At 46.3% G+C, this 20,271-nt stretch overlaps 1 protein-coding gene across 1 annotated transcript in view; it reads left to right on the top strand.

The window, feature by feature from the left end:
• The window catches only part of DDX60 (DExD/H-box helicase 60), a 444,355-nt gene that overhangs the window by 168,962 nt on the left and 255,122 nt on the right, over positions 1–20,271 (top strand).

Here is a 20,271-nt window from a genome sequence, read left to right as displayed (position 1 = left end):
GTCTATGTCTGTCTATCTGGGGGTATAATAACTCTGCAAAGAAAAAACGGAAAACTATCAAATTTGGCTTGCGAGAAAAAAATGGGAAAGACTCAGATGAGTTCATACCATAAACACTGGGTCAGTATTTTTGGAAAATGATAAATCCCCATTGCTTCACTATAGGAAACAGATAGAGGCTGCAGAATGCTGGTGAACACTCTATTCCGAAAGTCCCACCTATTCACCCCTACCTCCAGCAGCTTTGCCCAGAGCTAGAATGTCAGAGAGACACAGTTAGGAGGAAAAAAACTGAAGCAGTTAACCAATGATGCTGCACTTCTTATTACAACAAATACATATACTGCAATTATATAAGACCATAAGAACCACCATACTGGATCACACCAAGGGTCCATTAAACCCAGTACCTTGTTTGCAACACTCGTCAATCCAGGTCACAAGTACTTGGCAGGATCCCAAATAATAGATAAATAATTAGCCTTACTCTAACACACACACACAATTAATAGCCCTCTCAAAAAATCCCTACCATATTCTCTCCCATCCAATACACACTCCCGCATGCCTTCATAAGAACATATTGGGTCAGACCAAGGGTCCATCAAGCCCAGCATCCTGTTTTCAGCAGTGGCCAATCCAGGCTACAAGTACTTGGCACGTACCCAAATAGTAAGTAGAGCCCATGTTACTTATGTCAATAATAGCAGTGGCTATTCCCTAAGTAAACTTGATTAATAGCAGTTAATGGCTCAACCCCAGAGGAACCCCAGAGGAACTCTGAAGAGGTGCCAAGGCAGGTGAGGCATGCCCGAGCATGGGCTGGACAGGAGCAAAGCTGGACTGGAATCTGGAGCAGGAACAAGACTGGAATGAATACAATGATGACCAAAGGTACTAACCCTCCACCGGTCCTGCACGCTTCAGAAAGACCAACAACGCAATGGTGGTCTTTTGAACAGACTTCCGACCATTCCAAGCCCTTTCGGACCTGCCACTGGGTAACGGCAAGAAGCGGCAGGCCGGACGGAGGCTGGGACAAACGAAGACTTTGGTCGAAGACTCAGGCAAAGATGTAGTTACTTGGACGAAGACTCAGGTGAGGACACTTGGACGAAGACTGAAGACAAGGAGCGAGGTTCTGAAGACAAGGAGTCAGGAGCGAGGTTCTGAAGACAAGGAGTCAGGATCAAGAGTTGGGTTGAGAATGTGACGCAGCATGCCCTACACAGCCCACCCACGGGGCTGGTCGCAGGCCACGCTGGGACAGACGTAGACTCCAGACGAGATAGTGGAACAACTGAGAGGAGCACACACTATATATACGCAGACGACATACAACTGCTGTTACCCATCACAAACACCATTGAAGAAACAATGAAACTAGCCAATATGTATCTTGAAATAATAAAACAGCTACTAAACAAAATGAAACTAGTAATAAACATCGACAAAACAGAATTCTTACACCTGGAACGAAAAAATATTCACCTTACCCAGCCTTCAATTGTTGCGGTCCCGGTCACAGCGCTGGCAACCGGGACCTTACCTCTCCTTCCGGGAGTCCAGGGTCCGCCAGCCGGAGCGCCGCTCCTCGGGCCTGGGCTCGGGCGGCAGTCACCGCGTCCGGGTGGGCCTGCGCGACCTGTTCGGCGGCATCCCCACGAGGAAGGCATTGTACCATGAAGTGCCCTACTCAGCCCGCCCATGGGGCTGGTTGCAGACCACGACATGGCACGCCAGGAAAGGTGGCGATGAGGAACCAGGGGTTCAGGACATCTGGACTGGAAGACAGACATCTGGACTGGATCACGGACATCAGGAGCAGAAGACGGACATCAGGACTGGATCACGGACATCAGGAATGGAGGACGGACATCTGGACTGGATCAAGAACATCAGGAACTGGAAGACAGACTTCAAGACTGACTGGGTACATCAGGAGCAGAAGATGGACATCTGGACTGGATCAAGAACATCAGGACAAGACAAAAAGCTCCCACAAAGAACAAGGAACACAGGACCTTGAAGAAGTGTGGAACAGCGAGACTCCTGGAATGAAGGACAGGAAGATCCCAGGAGCGTCTAACTCCTTGCGAAGGCAAAGCTTGAATGAATGCTGGGCCCTTTTGTAGGGCTGAAGAGTACACCCAGGGAGGAGCTTGCAGGGGACCACACCTGGCTGGCCCTTTAAATACAGAGGAGAGGTGCGCGCCCGCACCTTAAGGAGCTGGAAGAGGAGCAGACACGATGGTGGCATCCTAGCCTCATGGAGGGCCCTAGGATGGAGCAAGGCAGACTGCAGAAGTGGCTCCAGCCACGAAGAAAGAAGAAGGAAGGGCAGGCAGGCTGCAGGCACCGGCAGGGGCGGCTCCCTGCCGTCTGAAGGAGAAAATAAGGCAGGCAGGCTGCAGGCAGTGGTAGGGGTGGCTCCCTGCCATCTGAAGGAGAAAGGAAGGCAGGCAGGCTGCAGGCACAGGCAGGGATAGCTTCCCTGCTGGCTGAGGAACCCTGGAGTGGCTCAAGCCATGAAGAGACTCATCGGGGAGCAGGAGAAGCAGCAGCGGCATCAGCTGCTAAAGAAGGCTCCCGGCGGAGCACAGCCCTGCCGTGCAGGGTAGAAGACTGCTGCGGCCTCCGGACCACGGAGGATGGCGGTGGTAGCAAACTGCGACGCTGGAATGCATCAGCAGCCTGACTGGCCGTGAAGGTAGGGGCCTGCCCGTGCTCATCGTGAGCAGGTGCACAACACATTCACTATTAAAATGGGTCACAAGACTCTCTTATATTTAAAGGAAGCTAAGAGACTGAATGCCCAACAAGCTCGATGGTCGCTCTTTTTCAGCAGATTTGACTTCCACCTAATCTACCATCCAGCAGACAAGTACATCCAGGCAGATGCTCTTTCCTGATCTTTTGATGCCCCTGGAACCCTCTCGATCCTCAGACCATCATAGATTCTGCAAAAGTCCTCACAGTCTCTCACTTTTCTGTACCTCTGGGGAAGACCATAGTCCACATGAGACTTAGAAAGAAAGTGCTTCAATGGAACCACACTTCCAAATTGGCAAGCCACCCTGGCATCAAAGAGACCTTAGACGATCTCTATGTTACATCTTGCACCAAATGAGCTCATATCAAACCTATATAATCCTGCCAATAAGGCTTTCTTCATCATCTCCCAGTGCCCATCAAATCTTGGTTTGACATATCCATGGACTTTATCACAGATATTTCTCCCACCAACAGCCATACAGTGATATGGATTGCTTTTGATTGTTTCTCAAAGATGGCAAATTTCCTCACCATGTAGTCCCTTCCATTTGCTACCACACTGGCTCATGTCTTCTTCAAACACATCTTTCATTTCCATAGTCTTCCGGATCATATTGTCTCTGTCCAAGGGGGTCCAGTTTACTACCTGATTATGTGTAAAAATATGAAAGTAAACTTAGATGTTTCCTTCTCTTACCACCCTCAAGTCAATGGACAGACAGAAAGGCTTAACCAAACCTTGAAAACTTTTCCCCAAGCATATGTAAATAAATGCGGTGATGACTGGGTTCCCTTATTATCCTGGGCCAAATTCATCTATAATAACCACTCCAGGGAGGCCACTGGCTTCTCCCCATTCTTCATTATATATGCACGGCATCCTTGAGTTCCAGTGCCAGTACAGCTTTCCTGCCAGCTGCCAGCAGCAGTACAAACTTCAGCCATCCTGCAAGAGATCTGGGAAAGAACTCAAGTCCTTTTAACCAAGGTCTCTAAGGCATAGAAAAGGAAAGCAGACCTAAAACACTGACCTGCTTCACAATTTGTTTCTGGAAATACCCAGAACCTCTGTTTGAAGATGCCATCCCTGAAATTTTCCCCAAAATAAATCGGCCCGAAAACTGTACCACAACAATTAGGCCTGGTATCCAATCACCTGTAATTGCTACCCTCCTTGCATATTCACAATGCTTTCCATATATCCTTGGTCAAGCCCTCAATCCTCAACTGGAGAGACAAGAAATCTCCCATACCTACCGCCACCACAGTGGATCTTGATCCTGAATATTAAGTACAAGACTTATTGGATGCTAAACTCATCAGGGGTAAACTGCATTATCTAATTTCATGGAAAGGCTTTGTACCTGAAAAAACCTCAAGGGAGCCAGCCTTGTTCCTCCTTCTGTGTTCCTGTCGTCCTGTCTTGCTTCTGCCTTGTGTGTGTGCCAGCCTTCCCATCCAGCCCTGTAGGGATGTGCAGAGCAAAAGTTTATGTTCATAAGTCCATAAGTCGAAAGGGGGTCCCATTTGCGGTCAATATGGACATATGGAGAATTCCATAAGTTGAGTCTATGTCCATACGTGCAAATAAAAATTTAAACCCCTCACCCTCCTTAATCCCCCCCCCAAGACTTACCAAAACTCCCTGGTGGTACAGCAGGGAGTCAGGACGCCATTTCTGAACTCCTTTGCGAGGAGCACGTGACGTCTCCTGACCCCCCCAAGCTGGCCAAAAGTTCCTTTTGGGTGCAACGAGGGTCCCGGAGCGATCACGCGGGGAATCACGTCACGCCGCGTCACTCCGACGTGACACCGACGTCACGTGCTCCTCGCAAAGGATTTCAGAAATGGCGTCCTGACTCCCTACTGTACCACCAGGGAGTTTTAGTAAGTCTTGGGGGGGGGATTAAGGAGGGTGAGGGGTTTAAATTTTTATTTAGGATCAACAATCGCGATTTCCAACTTATTCAACATAGCTATGTTGAATAAGTTGGAAATCCGATCGTTTTCGCCTCATCACTTTTTTAAGTTAAAAAAAAAAAAGTTGCGTTTTACATTTAAGTTCAAAACGAATGCACACCCCTACAGCCCTGCCTTCCTGCCTTATCTGTATCCTCCTGGTCATCATCTCCTCGCCTTCACTCCTCAATTGCTGACCTTGGACCAGACATTTTCCTCACCTTGCCTGCCACTGGTCATGACCCTGGCCTGGACTTTTACTATGCCTTGCCTGCTGCCTGCCTTGACCTCAGACTGGATACTGTCCTCACTTTGCCTGCCACTTGCCACGATCCTTGCCTGGACACTGACCATGCCACAGGAGGGGAGAGCTACCTCGCGGTACTTCCTCCTCACACTGGCCCAAGGATCTACTACTTGCCACATTACATTTCCAAACATGAGGTACATCAATACATTCAATAAAATCCCAAAATATCAGCATATCATTAGATGACTTTACCATCTAATGCAATTAATTCAGTCCCACATCAGACAATGCTCCACATAACATTGAAAATTCACTAATTTTTGAACTGCTGTAACCCCATAGTACTCACACATAGTTACATGGCCCATGCCTCAGCCAGAAAAGTCCCAGAAAAATAGTTAGCATTATCCATCTGGAGCCTCCAGATGATTGAACAGGTTTCTTCTATAGCTACATGCTGAGGAAAACAGATGTTGGTGTGACATCTCCAAGGCAGAAACATGCTTATTTTGTAGCAGAAATACAAAGAATTGACATTAAGGGCTGCTGGAATACTATGCAGTTAGTAACCATTAGGGATGTGCAGAGGGGTGCCATATGTTGCATTCGGGATTCGTATTCGTCGGGGGGCAGATATGTTGCATTCGACAAAGGGGGCCCCCAATACGTTTATACATTAATTCTTATTCATTTCCCGGCTAAAATTAAATTCACTACAACCCCCCACCCTCCTGACCCCCCCCCCAAGACATACCAAAACTCCCTGGTGGTCCAGCGGGGGGTCTGGGAGCCATCTCCTGCACTCACACCCTCGGCTGCTAGTATTCAAAATGGCGCCGATAGCCTTTGCCCTTAATATGTCACAGGGGCTACCGATGCCATTGGTCAGCCCCTGTAACATGGTAGGAGCAATGGATGACCGGCGCCATCTTGTGCTCCTACCATGTGACAGGGGCTGACCAATGTCACCGGTAGCCCCTGTGACATATTAAGGGCAAAGGCTATCGGCGCCATTTTGATTACTGGCAGCCGACGGCCCGAGTGCAGGAGATTGCTCCCGGACCCCCGCTGGACCACCAGGGACTTTTGGCAAGTCTTGTGGGGGTCTTGTGGGGGTCAGGCCATCCATTGCTCCTACCATGTGATACGGGCTGACCAATGGCACCAGTAGCCCCTGTGACATAGTAGGTCAAAGGCTATCGGCACCATTTTGAATACTGGCAGCCGAGGATGTGAGTGCAGGAGATGGCTCCTGGACCCCCCGCTGGACCACCAGGGAGTTTTGGTAAGTCTTGGGGGGGTCAGGAGGGTAGGGGGTTTGTTTAAATTGGCTCCTTTAGACGGCCAAATAATTCGGCGAAGATTCGTTGTATTCGTGCTGAATCGCGATATGTTTCACTTCCCCACAAATACAACAAATATGGCCCTATACGTTGCGGATTCCCAATTCGTAGGGAACGAATGCACACCCCTAGTAACCATGGTTTACATTAGCACAGCTTCCCTGCCATAGCAATAGCCATAGCCAAACATTCTCTTCTACTGTACTCTCCCTTGCTGCTTTAGGCTCTGGCAGCAGGCTGCTTATATTGCTTACAAAGGAATCCCCTATCTGTGTGATGACAGGTTCTCCTGGCCCCATTCACCCAGGGCACCGCTTCCCAGGCAGTTTTTAGGCCCTTTGCCTGTCTGGAAGCATCTGGGTGACTCTGGGAACCTCCGTAACCTTTAAGTAAGTAAGCCTCCCTTCTTTTCTCTTTCATTGTATCCTCTAGTGGACAGTTTCCACAATTTCCACAGCATAGTTCCTGTTCTATGTAAAGGCAATGCCTAATAGTTACAAGTTATATGTAAACCGATACGATGTGCAAACGGTTGTCGGTATATAAAAAACGTTAAATAAATAAATAGATAAATAAATAAATAAATCTCAGGGAAGTGCTGCATACTATCTTAAAAGGTAATATGGGACATGGAAACTCTTTCAGGCTGATGCAATACAGTGCGTTCAGCCTAGCACAGAGCTTGTCACGGGGTTGGATGTACGTTTTGGACATGCTTCAATAACTCCCCATACAATAATGGGATTAGCGTGTCCAAAACGTGCGTTCAAACCAGCATGTAGCTAACAGCACTCATCACATGTAAAATGCCATTTGGATGAGGCTATTAGCTATTACCCTGATGCAAAAAATCACCACGTGCCGATGCACATGCTTTAAAATGTAAACACTAGCCCAGAGCTGATGTTAAATCTTCATGCGCTCCAAACTGCCACAAAAAAGCCCAAAACACTTCTTTTCCATGGTTCCTTACTACTATGGAAAGGCTGTGCGCCGGTTAGGAAAACAGACTCTCATTAATTGAGCATCCATTTTCCTAATCGGCGAATAGTCACTAGGGGTGTGCATTCGGATTGACCGCATTAGTAAAACGCAACTCATATTTTTTTTTTACTTAAAAAATTGATTCGACATAAACGATCGGATTTCCCACATATCGAACATAGATATGTTCGATATGTGGGAAATCGCGATTGTTGAGCCAAAATAAAAATATAAACCCCCTCACCCTCCTTAATCCCCCCCCCGACTTACCACAACTCCCTGGTGATGGAGCGAGGAGTGAGGATGCCATTTCTGCAATCCTTGGCGAGAAGCATGTGACGTCGGTGGCACGTCGAGTGACGCGGCGTCACGTGATTCCCGGCTCGTTCGCGCCGGACGGCTCGTTCGGCCCAAAAAGAACTTTTGGCCAGCTTGGGGGGGCCTCCTGACCCCCCCAAGCTGGCCAAACTTTTGGCCAGCTTGGGGGGGTCAGGAGGCCCCCCCAAGCTGGCCAAAAGTTCTTTTTGGGCCGAACGAGCCGTCCGGCGCGAACGAGCCGGGAATCACGTGACGCCGGCGTCACTCGACGTGCCGCCGATGTCACATGCTTCTCGCCAAGGATTGCAGAAATGACGTCCTCACTCCTCGCTCGATCACCAGGGAGTTGTGGTAAGTCTGGGGGGGGGATTAAGGAGGGTGAGGGGGTTTAAATTTTTTTTTTGCACATATGTACATATACCCAACTCATTGGATTTTTTTTATGTCCATATTGGCCGCAAGTGGGACCCCCTTTCGGACATAAAAAATATGAACATAAAATTTTGCTCTGCACATCCCTAATAGTCACATCTCCTGGGTGCCCGATGCCATGGACACGCTAGGGATGCACAATTTATCCCTAGCGCAATCTTTTTAGCCAGGCAGCTCATTTGCGTACTGCATCGGATGCCCAGGAAAGGGGGATCTTCGCGCGTTGAAAAAACGTTTGCCCAGTTTGGACACATGTTTTTTTGCATTGGCCTGTTTATGTGCAGAAATAGAGTGGAGACAGTAAAACGTCTTGAGAACAGGTAGAAAAATATTTTTTAAAACAGCAAAATATAACAGTAATTAAAGTAATATCGAACTTGGAAACAAATCAGAATGGGTATTTTTCCGAGAGTCCGAGTATTTTGAGACTTTACTTTTTTGGGAGTGCAGTTAAGGGTTTGAATGCTTTGGGCTGGATTTGTTTTCAGTGCTTTGTTGAGAGCTGTTCACAGCTCCTAACAGACGTAGGAGGAAGGACAACAGGTCTTAATGAAAAGGAGCAGATATTAGGAGTCTAAAGGGCAGATGTCTTGTAACACAGGGACAAGCAAATAGAACTGAAGAAAAGGGAGTCTAAGTTGGAGGAAATGTTTTTTACAATCCTTCCACTTTACCTAAAAGTTTTGGGTGTCATGTCTTGGTTTTTATGCTGATACACAGTAAACAAATAATTATGGCTTCAAACAGAAACATTCAATAATATTATTTTAACTCTGTGTGGTTTCAACTCAGGATCATCTAATGCTCTGCTTCAGGATTCCATCTCTAAACTACCTCTCATTTTTCTTTCTCTAATTCTTCTGGAATTTGATCTGTTTTATTTTTAGTGTCTTGAAAGCTTCCTGTGATGGATATTGTAAAGTTCGGCCACTCGCAGGATGGTCCTGCAGTCGGTCTCACTCAGCCCGACAATGATTCCATCTCACCCCAGGGACACCGCCATGCTTCTTCCTCTTCCTGAGCCTCATTAGAAGCTTAAAGGGCCCGTGTCAGGCAAGGCTCTGCAGTGCACTTTTTTTTTCATCAGACACTGGCCCTATTTGAGCACTATTGAGACCACAGCCAGAAGCCTAAGCAGCAAGTCCTCCTGTGTTACAGTGCGTGCTGGTATTTGTCTCTGTCCCTTTTTGCCTTGTATTGCCTCCTTGTTGTCCTGCACTGCTGTTATCTTGCCTGCCTTGCCTCATTGTCACCTTACCTGCCTTGTGTTATTATTATCTTTCCTTGCCCTGCTTCTCTGTGATCTTGCCCTGTACGCCCTGCCTGTATCTTGGTTCCCGGTGCCCTGTCTTGTCTTGTCCATCCATCTCTGCCTGATTCCTGGCTCTACTCCTGTTTTGGATGCTGACAACTCTTCTGGACTGCTGCCTACCCTGACCCTAGCTTAGACCTCTTTCTGCTTGCTCGCTGCCTTCTCTGACCATGGCCTGGACCTGGACACTGTTTGCTTGCTGCCTGCCCTGACCTTGGCTGAACCCGGATACCATTGCTCGCTGCAAGCCCTGACCTCTGCCTGAAACTTGACTTCATCAGACTACTTCTTACAGGACTTTCGCCTAAGCCTTGCTGGTACAAATAAAGCCCCTGCACAAGTCTTAGTAAGAGCAAGAGCAAGTCCACCTGCTGTTGGCATGGGCCTAGTATGTTTGCCTGCTAGGCTGAATCAACCATGCCACAGCCCAAAGGCTCACATCCCTGACAGATATATTCACAGGAGGATTTCAGACCTTTTTTGGAGGCATCTTTTAGCTATTAATTTCCTTTATTTATGAATGTATGTAATTATTTATTTATTTTATTTAAACAAATATTCCACCAATCCACAAAACTTGGTGACTAACAACAAAACATACACAATCATAAATAAGCAAACAGACATAACTAAACAAAATTGCAAAATATTCTAGACACAGTAAAAGAAATCATACCCACAGAGACAGACATTACCAAACCACCCTCAAGAATCACCACAGTCTCCCTGAGAAATCACTGAGGGAATTTAAGAGGGAAAAGCCAGTGAAAAGTAATAAGCTTTAAACCTTTTCATAAAGCTTAACAGGTCTGCTTCTGCTCTTAATTCTTCTAGTAAGCTATTCCACAGAGTTGGACCTGCAATTCTAAACATCCCAATTCTAGATTCAGACAGCCACATATCCCTTAAAGAGGGAATTTCTAATAAACATTGAGACAATGATTAGAGTGTCCGGCCTAGTTGGCTACTGTATAATATGGATGCAATGCAAGGTGGGACCATATTATGCTGGGATTTAAAAACCAGGGTGAGTGCTTTGAATTTAATCTGCCATTGGACAGGTAGCCAATGTGAAGCAGCTAAAATAGGAGATATGTTCCTGAGGTGCTCCCATTGATCAAACAAGCAGCAGAATTTTATATCAGTTGAAGAGATTTCAAATATGAAGAAGAAAGCCCCAAAGAAAGAACATTACAGTAATCAAGATTAGACAGAATCAAGGCTTGTGTAACAGTGTGTAAATCAGCCTGACTAAGTAAAGGTTTTAAAGACTGCAAAAGATGTAGTTTATAATACGATACCTGGACTAAAAGAGTTGAAGTATTACTGAGAAAATAATGAGGAATCCACATTAATCCTCAAATTATGTGCATGATTTTAATGCAAGTTCATGGAAAATAATTTTGGAGAAGGGGATTACCACCTGTGAATATTTCTTTCTGAAGATTATATTTCTCATGGATTCATACAACCCATTTAGAAGCTGTTCATTCAGTTCACTCTAAATTGAGACTCTCCTAGCCTGAAAAGAAAATGAGATTTGGAATGAAAGCTTGACAACTAATGATCTACTTCAAGTACAATAGAAATGCTAGAATGCTAAGCTTGCGAAGCTTCTCTGGGTAGCATGGAACAGGTCACATAACCCATCAATAAGAGCTTATGAATAATACTAATTGCAGGAAAACAGTAGTTACATGTAAGCAATTACCCAAATGTTACTTGGTACATTAATGTAGGCTTTAGAAAACATCACGTTCCATTTTCAAAATGCAAAGGTTTATTCAGAAATGTTGCACAGTATTTAAGCATATATATCCTGTCCTAGTTTATTTGTTCTAAATCAAAAAGGACCCACAAGAACTGTCCTCAAATTAAATACAGCAGGCACAGTGTCAACCTGATTGTCATAAGTGATCCAACAATCAAGAAAATGATAATGACCATTAAAGAATGATTTTGATTGTAAGGAGGGTGTCAGCATGCTGGGTATACGTATTACATAATAAGGAGGTTCCCTGGACAACTCGATCATTCATCCATGGCCCATGCAAGGTGCCATACAACTCAAAGTCACAATTTATTTTAGTTTGAACCACAATTGAAACCCTCCAAGCAAAATTGTTTTACTACAGTGTATATAATCTTAATAACCCTGATGCAGGGTGAGGCATTTAAACTGACTTATAAGAAAAAATTTTTATAACGAAAAAAAACATTTTTAGGAGAAGGGAGGAACGTTTCATATGTTGATATCATAAATCCCCAAAGGGTAATATGATTGTGATTATAATCATAAACGGACCTCCTCCATCCAGATTTTCTTGAAAAAATTGTGATAAGAAAACACCAAGTGAAAACCACTCTCGTTTTTTTAAAAATTATTCATTGCTGAAAACTGTGAAAATTCACTCCATAAATCATTAAAGCAATGAGTATAACTGTCCCGGTAAATTGTGTAATACCCAATAGTATTTATAAATGCTTAAACAAACTTGTATAGACCTCTGAGGCATTAGAAAAAAATGAAAAAGGCTTGAGTACAAGCTCATTCAACATCCCGACTTATCTGATGTTATAAATGAATGACCTATTTATTTTAGAGCATAGTTTTTTTCAAAAATGCAAGTAAAAAGCCTAAGGAGTAGATTTTATAATTTTGTGCGAGCTCGTACTTTTGTTCGCGCACCAGGCGCGAACAAGAGTACATGGGATTTCAATAGATACGCGCGTAGCCGCGCATATCCATTAAAATCCGGGATTGGCGCGAGCAAGGCTGCCGATTTTGGGCAGCCTGCGCGCGCCGAGCCGCACAGCCAGCCTCCGAGGCCGCTCTGAAATAGGAGCGGCCTCGGAGGGAACTTTCTTTTGCCTTCCCCTCACCTTCCCCTCCCTTCCCCTACCTAACCCACCCCCCCGGCCCTATCTAAACCCCCCCTACCTTTATCGCCGTATTTACGCCTGCCGGAGGCAAACGTAAATCTGCGTGCGCCAGCGGGCTGCTGGCGCGCCATCACCCGACCCGGGGGCTGTTCTGGAGGGCGCGGCCACGCCCCCGGAATGCCCCCGGGCCGAAACCACGCCCGCAGCGCCGCCCCCGCAGCGCCGCGTCACGACCTCCACGCCCCCCGGCACGCCTCTCCATGCAAGCCCTGGGACTTACGCGCGTCCCGGGGCTTGCGCGCGCCGCCGAGCCTATGCAAAATAGGCTCGGCGCGCGCAGGGGAGGTTTGGGGTAGGTTTTCGGGGGTGAAAATCTACCCCTAAAGGAATAAAGCATACAGTAAGAGAAGCACACAATAACATAAGAAAGTGAAACCCTGTCAGCTGAAATTTAGGACCTCCTGCATCAGGGGGACTTATCTTAGAGAAGAAGTAATCTGGAACGATCACTCCATCTGGATCAGCTAATCTCCATTAATTGAAAAAGGCATTCTGTGAATCGGTTATTTACTCTTTCAGATAATAGAAAGACTAGGGGGCACCCCATGAAGTTAGCATGTGGCACATTTAAAACTAATCGGAGAAAGTTCTTTTTCACTCAACGCACAATTAAACTCTGGAATTTGTTGCCAGAGGATGTGGTTAGTGCAGTTAGTGTAGCTGTGTTTAAAAAAGGATTGGATAAGTTCTTGGAAGAGAAGTCCATTACCTGCTATTAATTAAGTTCTTAGAAAACAGCCACTGCTATTAGGGATGTGCAGAAGGATGCCATATGTTGCATTTGTAATTCTTATTCATCGGGGGGCAGATACGTTACATTCGGCAAGGGCCCCCCCCCCCACCGATACATTAATGCGTTACTTTTTATTCGTTTCCTGGCTAAAATTAAATTAACTACAACCCCCCAACCTCCTGACCCACCCAAGACTTAACAAAACTCCCTGGTGGTCCACCTATGTCACAGGGGCGACAGTTGGCCCTGTGACATAGTGTGGGCAAAGGCTATTGGCACCATTTTGAATAATGGCAGGTGACGGCCCAAGTGCAGGAGCTCGCTCCTGGACCCCTGCTGGACGTTTTGCAAGTCTTGTGGGGGTCAGCAAGGTCCCCCAAGATTTGCAAAAAGTCCCTGGTGGTCTAGTGGGGGTTCGGGAGCAATCTCCTGCACTCGGGACGTCGGCTGCCAGTAATCAAAATGGCGCCGATAGTCTTTGTCCTTACTATGTCACAGGGGCAACCGGTGCCATTGGTCAGCCCCTGTCACATGGTAGGAGCACAAGATGGTGCCGGCTATCCATGTGACAGGGGCTGATCAATGGCACCGGTAGCCCCTGTGTCATGGTAGGTCAAAGGCTATCGGCACCATTTTGAAACCGGCAGCCCAGGGTGTGAGTGCAGGAGATGGCGCCTGGACCCCCCGCTGGATCACCAGAGAGTTTTGGTAAGCCTGGGGGGTCAGGAGGGTGGGGGGTTTGTTTAAATTGGCTTCTTTAGGTGGCCGAATAATTCGGCGAAGATTCGTGTATTCATGGGGAATCGTGATATGTTTCGCTTCCCCACGAATACAACGAATATGGCCACATCCGTTGCAGATTGCCAATAAGTAGGGACTGAATACGCACCCCTAACTACTATTACTAGCAACAGTAACATGGAATAGACTTAGTTTTGGGGTACTTGCCAGGTTCTTATGGCCTGGATTGGCCACTGTTGGGAACAGGATGCTGGGCTTGATGGACACTTGGTCTGACCCAGTATGGCATGTTCTTATGTTCTTATTTTATAGGGATTCTATCCTGGAAATGACATCATCTGGCAGTCCTAAACAGAGAAACTTTATTAACAAATGTTAACATAATAGAAATGCATAAAAGCTTCAAAAACACAGAGAACACCACCAATGACAAGAACACAGAGAAATCCAAATCTGTGTTCAACCCAAACAGTATAATTGTTTTCAAACAATAGATGCATCGTTGTTCAATCTGCAGAAGGTGGCGGGAGAAATCTCCCCCATGCCAATTGCAGTGAGGTACATCTATTACTAGGGATGTGAATCGTTTTCCATATCGTCTTAACGATAGAAATCGTGTGGCAGGGCAAGAAAATCGTCTTAGGCACGATTTTTTAGTTAAAAAATCGTTAAAAATCGTTTTTTCCGATTAGTGCGCACTAACTTGAGTTAGTGCGCACTAACGGGAGTTAGTGCGCACTAACTGGGAGTTAGTGCGCACTAACTGAAAATGATACAATTTGACACTTTTCAGGTCAGTTAAGGTCAGTTTAGGAATGAATATGTATTCCTATTGGCTGCCCTCTTATTTATTCATGTTACCAAGTTTCCTACTGACAGTATATGGGGGATGGGAAATGGAAACAGTTGGTAGCTTGACAAAACAAGTAATGTGATCAGTCAATGTGACTAGAACTTGTGCCCTAACCCTGATACCAGGGGTATTGTGATCTTCCTGCACACAGTGCCCTATCCCTATTAATACCAGGAGTGTTGTGATCTTCCTGCACACAGTGCCCTATCCCTAATACCAGGGGTGTTGTGATCTTCCTGCACACAGTGCCCTATTCCTGATACTGGGGGTGTTGTGATCTTCCTGCACACAGTGCCCTATTCCTGATACCGGGGGTGTTGTGATCTTCTTGCACACATCCCGATATCAGGGATAGGGCACTGCATGCAGGAAGATCACAACACTCCTGGTATTAATAGGGATAGGGCACTGCATGCAGGAAGATCACAACACTCCTGGTATTAATAGGGATAGGGCACTGCATGCAGGAAGATCACAACACCCCTGGTATCAGGATAGGGCACTGTGTGCAGGAAGATCACAATACCCCGGAGGAGTGAGGGTCAGGCAGCTCCCCCCTGTCTGTGAAGCCAGCCTCTCACTAGTAATGCAGGGAGGGGGCTGTCTCAGACTTCCCCATCCTCCCCCCCCCCCCTTACCCACACACCATTCACTAGCTGGGACATGGGGGAAGTCAGGAGTGAGGGTCAGGCAGCTCCCCCCTGTCTGTGAAGCCAGCCTCTCACTAGTAATGCAGGGAGGGAGCTGTCTCAGACTTCACCATCCACCCCCCCCCCTCACCCACACACCATTCACTAGCTGGGACATGGGGGAAGTCAGGAGTGAGGGACAGGCAGCTCCCCCCTGTCTGTGAAGCCAGCCTCTCACTAGTAATGCAGGGAGGGAGCTGTCTCAGACTTCACCATCCTCCCCCCCCCCCTCACCCACACACCATTCACTAGCTGGGACATGGGGGAAGTCAGGAGTGAGGGTCAGGCAGCTCCCCCCTGTCTGTGAAGCCAGCCTCTCACTAGTAATGCAGGGAGGGAGCTGTCTCAGACTTCACCATCCTCCCCCCCCCCCTCACCCACACACCGTTCACTAGCTGGGACATGGGGGAAGTCAGGAGTGAGGGTCAGGCAGCTCCCCCCTGTCTGCGAAGCCAGCCTCTCACTAGTAATGCAGGGAGGGAGCTGTCTCAGACTTCACCATCCTCCCCCCTCCCTCACCCACACACCATTCACTAGCTGGGACATGGGGGAAGTCAGGAGTGAGGGACAGGCAGCTCCCCCCTGTCTGTGAAGCCAGCCTCTCACTAGTAATGCAGGGAGGGAGCTGTCTCAGACTTCACCATCCTCCCCCCCCCCCTCACCCACACACCATTCACTAGCTGGGACATGGGGGAAGTCAGGAGTGAGGGTCAGGCAGCTCCCCCCTGTCTGTGAAGCCAGCCTCTCACTAGTAATGCAGGGAGGGAGCTGTCTCAGACTTCACCATCCTCCCCCCCCCCCTCACCCACACACCATTCACTAGCTGGGACATGGGGGAAGTCAGGAGTGAGGGTCAGGCAGCTCCCCCCTGTCTGCGAAGCCAGCCTCTCTCTAGTAATGCAGGGAGGGAGCTGTCTCAGACTTCACCATCCTCCCCCCCCCCCTCACCCACACACCATTCACTAGCTGGGACATGGGGGAAGTCAGGAGTGAGGGTCAGGCAGCTCCCCCCTGTCTGTGAAGCCAGCCTCTCACTAGTAATGCAGGGAGGGAGCTGTCTCAGACTTCACCATCCTCCCCCCCCCCCCCTCACCCACACACCATTCACTAGCTGGGACATGGGGGAAGTCAGGAGTGAGGGTCAGGCAGCTCCCCCCTGTCTGTGAAGCCAGCCTCTCACTAGTAATGCAGGGAGGGAGCTGTCTCAGACTTCACCATCCTCCCCCCCCCCTTACCCACACACCATTCACTAGCTGGGACATGGGGGAAGTCAGGAGTGAGGGTCAGGCAGCTCCCCCCTGTCTGTGAAGCCATCCTCTCACTAGTAATGCAGGGAGGGAGCTGTCTCAGACTTCACCATCCACCCCCCCCCCCCCTCACCCACACACCATTCACTAGCTGGGACATGGGGGAAGTCAGGAGTGAGGGTCAGGCAGCTCCCCCCTGTCTGTGAAGCCAGCCTCTCACTAGTAATGCAGGGAGGGAGCTGTCTCAGACTGGTATCAGGGTTAGGGCACTGTGTGCAGGAAGATCACAACACTCCTGGTATTAATAGGGATAGGGCACTGTAAGAGATGACTGTAGTAGATTGAATAAAGATCTGATGTTTCTGCTCTCCTCACACCAAACAAAAACAACACACAAGCAGAGAAGCCCTTCTTACAAAGCTGAGCTCGTGAGTTAAGTAGGAGGAAAAGTAAACATACTGGTGCCAGTGTGGCTACTTAAAAAATACACTTACCAACAATCAATTACATATATTTGAACTGTGTACAGTTCCAGCCAGGACCACCTTTCTAAAATGCACAGTGATTGGCAAATTCAACATGCACTAGCATTTCAGGTGCCTGCTAACAAAAATAATAAACAAACAAGTTCTAGTCACGTGAGTGCTGATCATTACATTACTTTTTTTGTCAAGCTTCCAACTGTTTCCATTTCACATCCCCCCCAACCATATTGGTAACATCAATAGATAAGAGCACAGCCAGCCAATAGGAATACATACATACATATTCATTCCTAAGTGACCTTTACTGACCTGGGAAGTGTGAACACTTTGTTTCATTTTCTGTTGGTGTTCGTTAGTTTCCAGTTCCATTTCCCATCCCCCCAACCATCACCTCAGTGGTAACCTTGGTAATATCAATAGATAAGAGGGCAGCCAGCCAATAGGAACACATATTCATTCCTAACTGACCTTCAGTGACCTGGAAAGTGTTTATTTGTATCATTTTCAGTTAGTGCACACTAAATCGAGTTAGTGCGCACTAACGGGGAGTTAGTGCGCACTAACTCGAGTTAGTGCGCACTAACACGATTTAACGATTTTTAACGATAAATCGTTAGAATTTCTATTGTATCGTGTTCTATAACGATTTAAGACGATATAAACATTATCGGACGATAATTTTAATCGTTGAAAAACGATTCACATCCCTATCTATTACACAAAACTGCAGGCCTTCAAAGGCATGCCCAACTTCCAAACAGTGTGGTACAAGTGGAGCGGTCAAACGGCCATTCTTTAGACAACTCCGATGTTTTATCATGTGTGAACAAACAGCACAATTAGTCTTCCTAATATAAAATTTATCTAATCCAATAAATGACCCCCTTAGTTTGACAGGTGGAAGCATGTCGTAACTGAAGATGAAAATTTATGTGTGGGATGACAACAAGGTTAGTATTTGTAGATACAGTGCAGACCAAGCAATGACTTCAAGGTATATGACCCATTTTTATAATGGGAGAGAAATCCAATTCTTGCTGAAAATTGGAGTGGACAAGCTTATTCCTTTAGATCCACATGTGAATGCAAAGCATGGGAGTTCAGTAAATGCAGGATATAAGCATAACAGATGCCAATGTTTTTGAATCGATTCACACACTATTTTATTTATTTATTTTTAATTTTTATATACCAAAGTTCTTGTAAGAATTACAAATCACTCCGGTTTATATAAAACGATGAACTGCCCAACAGAGAAAGGGGCTTTACATGGAACCATAGAACAGATGGAACAATAAAACCGGATGTCCATTTAACATAGTAATAAATAATTATAATATATACAATTTAACTATTTAACGTAGAAATAATGACATGTTAAAAGCTATAAAATCAATACAATTAAAAAAAAAATATGAAGAACTTTTGGACTAAAAGATTGATTGAACAGTTGCAGAGTCCTGATAGTAGGACTTGGTGAGGTGTCCATAATTTGGGGAAACCTAATATTTAGGAAGTCCTCCCGTCTAGGTAGCATTGAGAGTCAGGGAAGGCTTGTTGGAAAAGCCAGGTCTTCAGTCTTTTTTTGAACTCTTTATGACTGGGTTCTAGTCTTAGATCTGGGGGGAGCGCGTTCCACTGGTGGGGGCCTGCTGAAGATAGTGCTCGTTTGCTCAATGCTGATTTTACTTGTGGGACCTGTAGTGTTCCTTTGTATGCGCTTCTAATTGGTCTGGAAGATGTATGTGGTTGAAGTTGAGAGCTTAGCATGAGAGGAGCCAGTTCGTATGTTGCTTTGTGGACGATTGTGAGTATCTTATAGAGTATCCTGTATTTGATAGGCAGCCAATGTAAGTTACGAAGGATAGGGGTGATATGGTCTTTTCTGTTAGAACTTGTGAGGATTCTAGCCGCAGAATTCTGTACCATCTGTAATGGTTTGATGGTGTTGATGGGTAGACCTAGCAGAAGGGAGTTGCAATAGTCGAGCTTAGATAGTATGATGGATTGCAGTACTAGCCTGAAGTCGGAGAAGTAAAGGAGTGGTTTAAGTTTTTTGAGGACTTGCAGTTTGTAAAAGCAGTCCTTTGTGGTAGTGTTTATGAACTTTTTTAGGTTTAGATGGTTGTCTAGCCAGGCTCCAAGGTCTCTGACGTCAGGTGAGAACTTGTTATTTGAGTTTGTTGGAGAGAGGCTAGATGAGATTGTAAGGGGATCCTGGGAGACAATGAGCATTTCGGTTTTATTGGCATTCAATACTAAGTTGAGGTTTGAGAGTATGTTTTTAATAGGCTGTAGGCATTCGTTCCAGTATGTGATGGTTTTTTGAAGGGATTCTGTAATCGGGAGAAGGATTTGTATGTCGTCTGCGTAGAGGTAATGGGTAAGCTTGAGGTTTGAGAGTAGGTGGCAGAGAGGGAGGAGGTAGATATTGAAGAGTGTGGGTGAAAGTGAGGATCCTTGTGGGACTCCTTGATCTGTAAGGACTGGATGCAATTCTTTGTTGTTTATTCTAACTTTGTAGAATCTGTTACTTAAGAAGGACTGGAACCATCTTAGAGCTGTCCTGGAATATATGGGATTATGCAAGTAAGCTGATCAGTGACAGATTTAGAACAAGTAGCTAACAGCCATTCACTATGAGAAAACCATAAATATGCTTTTTTGATACATGATTTTGGCTATCCTCAGATTTGGATAGTATAATGGCTTGACTTTTAAAATCTTCCAAATCAGTGCAAATCTGTTGTAATTGGAAGAACTTACTGACAGGTAAATTCTTTTTTAGACTTCGTGGATGTGCATGCTCAAAATGAAGGTAACTGTTGGAACCACTAGGCCTTCTTTTTATGGTTGTCTGAAAGCCTAAGGGGGTCTTAATAATCTGTAAATCCAAACAGGAAACATGAGAGACATATATCATTGCTGAAAACTTTAAATGACAATCCAAACTATTTAATCATGACAGAAATTCTTCAAGCTGTTCACAGGCGTCCCCCATAAAAGAAATATAGTAACATAGTAATGAAAGCAGAAAAAGACCAAAATGGGCCATCTAGTCTGCCCAGCAAGTTTCCCAAGGTAGTAACTGCCCCTCCGTGCAGGTTACCCCCACATTCCTGTAAGGGTTAGTATCTGCCGCTCTGTGCAGGTTACCCCGAAGCTTTTTTATTTATTCCCATCCTCTAGCCTTTAGTGATCCACAGA

This window comes from Rhinatrema bivittatum, chromosome 1 (genome assembly GCF_901001135.1).
Source record: "Rhinatrema bivittatum chromosome 1, aRhiBiv1.1, whole genome shotgun sequence".
NCBI classification, from domain to species: domain Eukaryota; kingdom Metazoa; phylum Chordata; class Amphibia; order Gymnophiona; family Rhinatrematidae; genus Rhinatrema; species Rhinatrema bivittatum.
The sequence above is the reverse complement of the archived record's forward strand: the minus strand, read 5'-3'. Positions and strand labels throughout refer to the sequence as shown.